The following is an 8,172-nucleotide window of genomic DNA, read 5'->3' as shown; positions in this document are numbered from 1 at the left end:
CTCATTTATTTCAGCCCTTTGTATTCAGCATGTCTCTATTGAAATAAACCTACGTTTCTATGAAAATTGAAGCTTTTGTTTTTTGTGGCCCACATAAACTTAAACCTTGTTTATTTGGCCTGTGTTAGCCTTTGAGTTTGACGTGCTTGCCATACAGGGCTAACTTCGTTTTTATAATAAATATTTAATAAATAAATTCAAGAGTTTTAAAGATAAATTCATGGATGATGGAGCTGTGGCCTTTGTTTAGGAAATACAGTGTATTGGGAGGCTCAGCCTCTATTTCTGCCTCATGGAGGACAACATAATGGAAGGTAGCTGCCAGCCCTGACTGGAATGACTACTGTGATGTCTTACGATGGCGTTCCATTTCTTTTTAGGACCACTGTTGTCTTTAAAACCAATTTTGTTTTGTTTTGTTTCCCTGCTGTGGTTACTTTGGTTCTGTACCTGATTTGACACACAGAGGGAAGTTGGGTGGCATTTCCTGGTGGAACACCCGCTCTGAAGGGGATGCTATATTCCAGAAGTTCATCTTTTTTGGGATGTGACTCTCTTGGGTGTCTTATGAAAAAATGTTATAGACCCCTTGTGCCAGAAAATGCATATTCATAATAAAATCTGAGGATGTTCTTTTGAAGCTCATCAGCAAATCACTGCCTAGATTCATTGCCCTGAAAAAGAACTTTCTAAAAACAAACACACACATGCACTCACACATATACAACACAAGATATGGTGGTAAGACTTTAAATTGCCCCCTCAGGAGTTATTCTCTTCTTTCTTTTGAATTCTTGGTTCTTGGGGGGCACCTTGTTGCCTGCTAGTTCCTGTTTCCATGCTGGCTTTGTCAGCTGTGTTGAAGGGCTGCCAATCATATTTCTTTAAATGCAGAATTTGGGGAGTTCCTGGAGCTGCTTTAAAATGTCAGTCCCAGTGTGCTTTCTGTTTGTTTATTTTCTGGAAGCATCCCTATTTGGAAAGAGAGAGAGAAAGAAAGAAAGAGGGAAGGCAGAAGAAAGAAAAGGAGGAAAGGAAGAGAGAGAGAGACAAATGGAATGGTGAGGGGAAGAAAGGGGGCTGAAGACAAGATGTGTTCAGAAAACCACATGGAAAAAGCAAGGCAGCTGTACATAGTGGGAAGAGGTGCAATAGTTGTCTGTAATTTGGCTGGAGCCAGGCCTCTTCCCCTCTCTGGACCTCAGTTTTTCATCTGAATTCTGAGCAACTTGGCCTCGCTAGGCCATCTCCTGGGACCTTCTTCAATCTCTGACCTTCCACAGGGCTAACTTCATTTTTATTATAAATATTTAATAATGAAAAACAGTATCTTTCTTGGCTTGCCCCTGTTCTCTTCTTATTTTCTACTACTTTTACTCCTTTTTACCAAAATAAATAGAGGTTTGATTAGTTCCCTTTATTAACTTCCTTTTCTTCCCTCTGCCCAGCTTTGACCTCTCGAGCCTGCCCTCCACCCCTGGTTGTGCTTCTTTGTAGCTCAGGCTCTCAATCACATGATCTTTCATGCCTCTTGTTTTCCAGCTTGAAGGATCCCTGATTTCCACACCAGGCTTCTTGGGCTCTACAACCCCGTTTGGGAGATAAGCAGAAATTGCATCTTAGGCAGGAGGAGGGCACAGCAGCAGCTTATGCTCATTCAGAGCTCATTGGAGAAAAGAGGATGAACTCTGAGAAGTGTGATGCCTAGCTGAGGACCCAGTGTTCCAGGAGAACGCAAATAAATCCTCCAGAGACACAATTGGAGGAGCTCTTCTCTACCCTGGCTCAACACAGTGAAATAGACACAGGGCGTGACAGTTTTAGTAAGTCCTGGAAAGCATCAGGGTCATGAAAAATTTGGAGGAGCTGGAGTTTTCACAGGATTAAAATTCAGGCCAGGTGCAGGAAATGTGTTAAAATTTCTGGGCTCTGGGGGGAAAGATGATCTACTGGAGTTCCTCAATCTTAACTGAGCTTGTTTCTAAATCCTAAGGTAGCTGGAGGGATTTGGTGGAGGGGAAAACAGAAAGATGTGCACCAAGAAAAGCCCTCAAAACTTGAATTGGGGAAGTAAAACCTTATTAGCCTTCTTGGTACATACTATTTTAAAACACTGAATTTCCTTCTTTGTGCTAGCCTTCATATTACTCTATGCTCTTTACTCTAGAAAAGAGATTCTTGAAAATGTCCCCATCAACAGCTTCTAAACATCATCCAACCCGCACCCCCTCACCAATCCCCCTCCTCCCTCACATCTAGGACCTTAAAATGGACTCATCTGCTAGCTAGAGGCTCTGGAGAACAGAAATGAGCTCAGATACATAACTTTTTTTTTTTTAATCAAAAGATTCAAGGTTGAGTGGCAGAAAGAATCCAGCCTGGCCTGGCTGAGGACCCAGTGTTCCAGGAGAACGCAAATAAATCCTCCAGAGACACAATTGGAGGAGCTCTTCTCTACCCTGGCTCAACACAGTGAAATAGACACAGGGCGTGACAGTTTTAGTAAGTCCTGGAAAGCATCAGGGTCATGAAAAATTTGGAGGAGCTGGAGTTTTCACAGGATTAAAATTCAGGCCAGGTGCAGGAAATGTGTTAAAATTTCTGGGCTCAGGGGGGAAAGATGATCTACTGGAGTTCCTCAATCCTAATTGAGCTTGTTTCTAAATCCTAAGGTAGCTGGAGGGATTTGGTGGAGGGGAAAACAGAAAGATGTGCACCAAGAAAAGCCCTCAAAACTTGAATTGGGGAAGTAAAACCTTATTAGCCTTTCTTGGTACATACTATTTTAAAACACTGAATTTCCTTCTTTGTGCTAGCCTTCATATTACTCTATGCTCTTTACTCTAGAAAAGAGATTCTTGAAAATGTCCCCATCAACAGCTTCTAAACATCATCCAACCCGCACCCCCTCACCAATCCCCCTCCTCCCTCACATTTAGGACCTTAAAATGGACTCATCTGCTAGCTAGAGGCTCTGGAGATCAGAAATGAGCTCAGATATATAACTTTTTTTTTTATCAAAAGATTCAAGGTTGAGTGGCAGAAAGAATCCAGCCCTGGCCTGGGTGTCAAGAAGTCTGGACTTCCCCTATCAACATGGTCCCTAGCATGTACAAAGCTGGGACACTGAAATCTCATTGTATTCTGCCTCCGCTTCTAACTGGCTGTGTGGCTTTGGGCAACTCACTTAACCTCTCTGGGTTTCTGCTCCATTTGTAAAATGAAGGGTTTAGACTAGGGATCCCCACATTTCCTTTTAGCCTAAAAGCCCTATGATTACCAATGACTTGCTCAAGCCTCATTTTCCTCCTCTTTGAAGCAGAGAGAGTGATATCTGCTGCTCTACTTCATAGGGAGGGGGTGAAAGGGCTCAGTAAGCCTTAAAACACAACACAACTGTCAGCTACCACCACGATTATTAGGATTCTTTATGCAGCTCTCTTTCTTCCGAACATGTCTCGTGTCTCTCACCATTTGGAAGATCAATTCAGTGCCTTACAGGAATTCCTACAATTTGGTCCTTGGTTTGATGAACTAGGGGGCAGGATGTCAGCTCAGGTAGATGAAGTTGCTGCAAATGACAGTAGCAGCTGAAAAATTTTCGGAAGGAAGTGGGCTAAGGCCTCCCTCAGTCTCTAGAGATGGCCTCTTCTTAACCTTTTTCAAGGGGCACAAACAGTGCCTACTAAGGAACTCATGTTCTCAAGTACAGCTTTGCCTAAAGAATTGAAAAGATCTTGGCAATCTAACAGTAATTTAAGGTGCTTATCTTTTGCTGAGCACCTGTGGGTTTCCAAGTAATTTACCCACGTTAACTCATTAGCACTCCCAACCCTACACCAGCCTTCATTCTTGCCTTTGGTATAGGGAGGAGATACTATCTGAGCTTCGAATTCAGAGAAAGCCCCTGGGTTGGGAGTGACAGTCCCTTGGCCCACATCTGGTGGAATTCTTTCCTACCACCAGTGGCAAGCCCGCTCCTCTCTTGTCCCCCACCAAAGGACTCCAGGGGTGCTATCTCAGTGCCTTGCCCAGCATCACTGGGTGTCAGAACATAAATGACTCCTTAAGGACTTCTTGCTGAGGCCCACTCCTTCTACAGTGTAAGAAACTGAAGCGTTCAATCAACCCAGAAGTGAAATGCCCAAAGCAGCACAACTAGTTAGGGACACAGTGAATAACTTAAGAGGCAAAAACTAGAAACTTTCCTCCACCTTCACCCACATACACCCTAACAACTAAACAACTAAACATTCTTGTGTCCCTCTAGGCATCTCAATAGTACTTAGTTCTAAGGGGTAAAGGGTGCAGGGAAGACATTATGTTCGTCTATCTGATCACACAGCTCAGAGTTTCCACTGCCACCTCTGAACAGTTGTCTTATCCAAGACAATGCCGTGGCTCTTCCTTTCCTAAACCTAAAATGGGTCATTTTTAAGGGAAGTGAAAATTATAATTCCATCATTCTGGATAGAATGAGTAAAGGGAAAGAGCTCTCTCATTTTCTCTCATCCAACAGCTAAATTAACATACACCCCTAGGCACAGGGCTTTAGGAAACTGAAAGTTAGTAAGCAATTACAATGTGAAATGAAAGTATACACTGTGGTCCAGAAGCCTGGGCAGTTCTACTCTCAGAATTCCCTACCCTAAGGTAGAACATAATGCCTTTGCTAAAAACACAGCTGGTTCAGGTTCATTTTTCCCCAGAATAGGCACATAGTAAATATTTGTGCATTGATTAGGTGGGCAAACATTCTTTCCACTTTCCATCTTATTCTTTTTAATTTTTTATTCTTGAATGTTTAGCAAAGGTGCAGGTGGTTAGTGTTCAATACAGCTTGAAGGAATGTTGGTGATAGTGGCTGTCATCTGTATTTCCCAAACTGATTTCTAAGTAACAATGATTCTAGGTATCTTGAAAAAAGGAGAGAAAAGGTTTTGTGTTTAAATAAGTTGGGGGAACATTATTTAACTTCCTACTCTGGTTCCCCAAGATTCTCAAAGCACATTAAATAGGCTGAGAAGAGTTTGGGGGGAAATACACAGTTCTAAGTTGTTAAAATAATTTCTTTCCAGGTTGATTTGATTATGGAACAGTTCCCTCCCCCATCTTTTTTGTCATATCTGTTGAAGTTCCACAAATTTATGGTCTTTGGAAAATACCTTGGGAACTACTACTTGAACCCAATTTCTAAATTTTGCTGGCAAAAAAACAAAACAAAACAAAAACAGAGGTTCTAAGAGGGGTTGAACTTCTTATAGGTAGTTGGTAGGGGAGCTAGGACTAGAACCCTATTTCTTGACTGCCTGGTTCAAACTGGTCAACCACACCCAACTAGGGGGCATTTCTTAAGGTGGGTTCTGGGATGCCAGGCATTATATGTAGTCCTTAAGATAATGGGTAAAAAGGATGAGAACATTTACTCCATAATGGGTCCTTTTGGGATACTTTGCTAGAAGATAGAGGTTGTTTTAGGTGCTTTTAAAAATGGGTAATTGTATCCCACTCTTTTGTGACTCCATAGTTCTTGAGGTGCATTTCATTGCAGCCACTTATTTAATAAATGTTAAAGAACCTAGTGGGGTCAGAGGAGGTTGGTGGCAGGGAGGAAGAAGGAAAGGGTCGGAACCTGAAAAGGAGAGAGAAAAGGAAAAATGTGAATAAAGAGAGGGGTAGATGAAAAATAGGAGCCAGAAGCCACTGATCAGTGGACGATAGTTGAGACCTGGCAGAGAAAGGAAAGGAGACAGCTGTAGGTGACTGAAAAACAAAACAAAACCGAGTGAACAGGAAGCTTTGCTTTTAAAAAGTAAAAGTGACTCATGAGGCTAATTTGGATGCTGGCCATGCCAGGAGGGCCCTGCCAGGAGATTGGGTTGAGCACCAACTGCTGAGAAACCTAGTGAACTCGGATCAAGGTGTATTTATTGAATGAATACAATAGATATGCAAGGTGTCTTCTTAAGCACCACAATCATACATGAGTAAGACACAGGTCTTACCCTCAGGAAAGTGACAGTCTAATAGGAGAAAAGCTAGGGCAGGGAAAGCTAGGACAGGGACTTTGCTAAGACAAGGAAAGGTAGAATGTGATCAGTGCCCCTAGAGGTACTAGAAGCCAATACTGCGAGGAATCAGGTGTCAGGAAGATCATATCAAGTCTTGAGGCTCTAAAAGGCCTATGTGGGAGGGCCATGAGGCATAGATAGGATTGCACCAGGCAATAGTGGGAGATAAGAGGAGAGGCATTTCAAGGCAATATGATAAGGAATCTTCAGGCGGTGGGAAAGCATATGGATTAGTGAGTGTTTGCAGCCAACTGGGTTGCAGCCAAGGGGACATATGGACTGGGAGGGGTGTAGAAAGAAAGTTTTGAAGTCACACTGGGGGGCTTTGAATGCCTGGCTCAGGTACTGATGTTCCAGGTAGTCAATGGGTAGCTAGTGAAGTGTGTGTGTGTGTGTGTGTGTGTGTGTAGAAATAATAACATTGGAGATGGTTCTCAGGCCGGGTTACTGTGCAGAAGGCGTAAGTTAGGGAAGGGGCTCACCTAGTGAGGGAGGATGCACTTTGGTTTTGGAGACACTAAGGATCAATCTGAAAATCCTGCCAGAGATAGTGCCTGAGTTCTCTGACCACAGAGACCCAGAAGGTTCTGGTCATTACCTCAGGGGTTAGGGAACAAGAAAGAATGAGAGGAAAAGAACCAGGAGGAAAAGACACAAAGAACAGCCACAAGAGGTGGAGATGTCTTTCTTGGTACAATTTTTTAAATTGAATTTATTGGGACGACATTAGTTAATACAATTATATAGGTTTCAAGTGTACAGTGCATCTCTAATAATCATCTGTATATTGTATTGTGTGTTTACCATCCAAAGTCTCTTTCCATCAACATTTAATCCCCTTTTACCTTCTTCTACCTCCCCGCCACCTCCCTTTCCCTCTTGTAATCACTATACTGTTGTGTCTAAGAGGGTTTTTAAAAATTTAATTCCTTTACCTTTTTCACCCAGCCTCTCGACCCCCTCCACTCTGACAGTCTGTTCTCCGTATCTTTGAGTCTGTTTCTATTTTGTTTTTTAGTTTATTTTGTTCATTAGATTCCACATATGAGACCGTATGGTTCTTGTCTTTCTCTGACTGGCTTATTTCGCTTAGCATAATATTCTTTAGGTCCATCCACGCTGTTGCAAAAGGTAAGATTTCCTTTTTTTTTTTTTTTACAGCACAGCAGTATTCCATTGTGTAAAGGTCCCATGTCTTTTTTACCCACTCATCTACTGATGGGCACTTGGGCGGCTTCCAAATCTTGGCTATTGTAAATAACGCTGCAATGACCATAGGGATGCATATATTCTTTTGGATTAGTGCTTCAGGTTTCTTCTGCTATATTCCCAGAAGTGGAATCGCTGGGTCATAAATAGCAAGGAGTTTCCTCAAAAATTTTTTTAAAATAAAAAAAATTTTTTTAAAGAGGTGGAAGTTTCAATAAAGAAATTATAGCCAGAGTTTCGAAACCCAGCCTTGGAATTGAGAGTAGTGTGTTTCAATGCCAGTGGCCTGACTACTCATGAATAGCAAAGGGACTTCAAGGAGTTTCCATTTATTTTTATTCATTCTAGCCTAAGGGTATGTTTTACTGATTTTAGAGAGAGGGGAAGGGAGGGAGGGGGAGAAAGAGAGAGAGAGAAACATAGATGTAGGAGAGACACCTGATTGGTGGCCTCCCATAGGTGCTCCCACCAGCGATGGAACCCAAAACCTGGGTATGTGCCTGACCAGGAATCCCATGGGCAACCTCCCCAAGCCAGGGACAGTGCTCCCCACGGGGCCACACTGGCCGGGGCTCAAAGAGTGTTTGAGTCTGTTTCCTCATTAACGGGAGTGATTTACATCTCAAAGGCTGAGAGCATTCACTGAGGAAACTCCTTAGCAAAGGGGTTTGCACACCTAGGAGTCCAGGGGGCAGCTAGAGAAGGACCTGGAAAGATTAAGGGTATCCCCTGAGGCATGTCGGGAACCTGAGGCCAGGGACCCTCAGGAAGCCCAAAGCCTTTGCTTTAGCCGAATTTGCTGGCTGCCCTGTGAGGGGAATGGTGAGCGGGTCAAGGCAGCCTTAGCCTAGTCCCCGCTCCAAGGCACTGCCCTGTCACCCCGGCTTCCACC

This window comes from Myotis brandtii, unplaced genomic scaffold (assembly GCF_000412655.1).
Source record: "Myotis brandtii unplaced genomic scaffold, ASM41265v1 scaffold441, whole genome shotgun sequence".
Classification (NCBI taxonomy): Eukaryota; Metazoa; Chordata; class Mammalia; order Chiroptera; family Vespertilionidae; genus Myotis; species Myotis brandtii.
The sequence above is the reverse complement of the archived record's forward strand: the minus strand, read 5'-3'. Positions refer to the sequence as shown.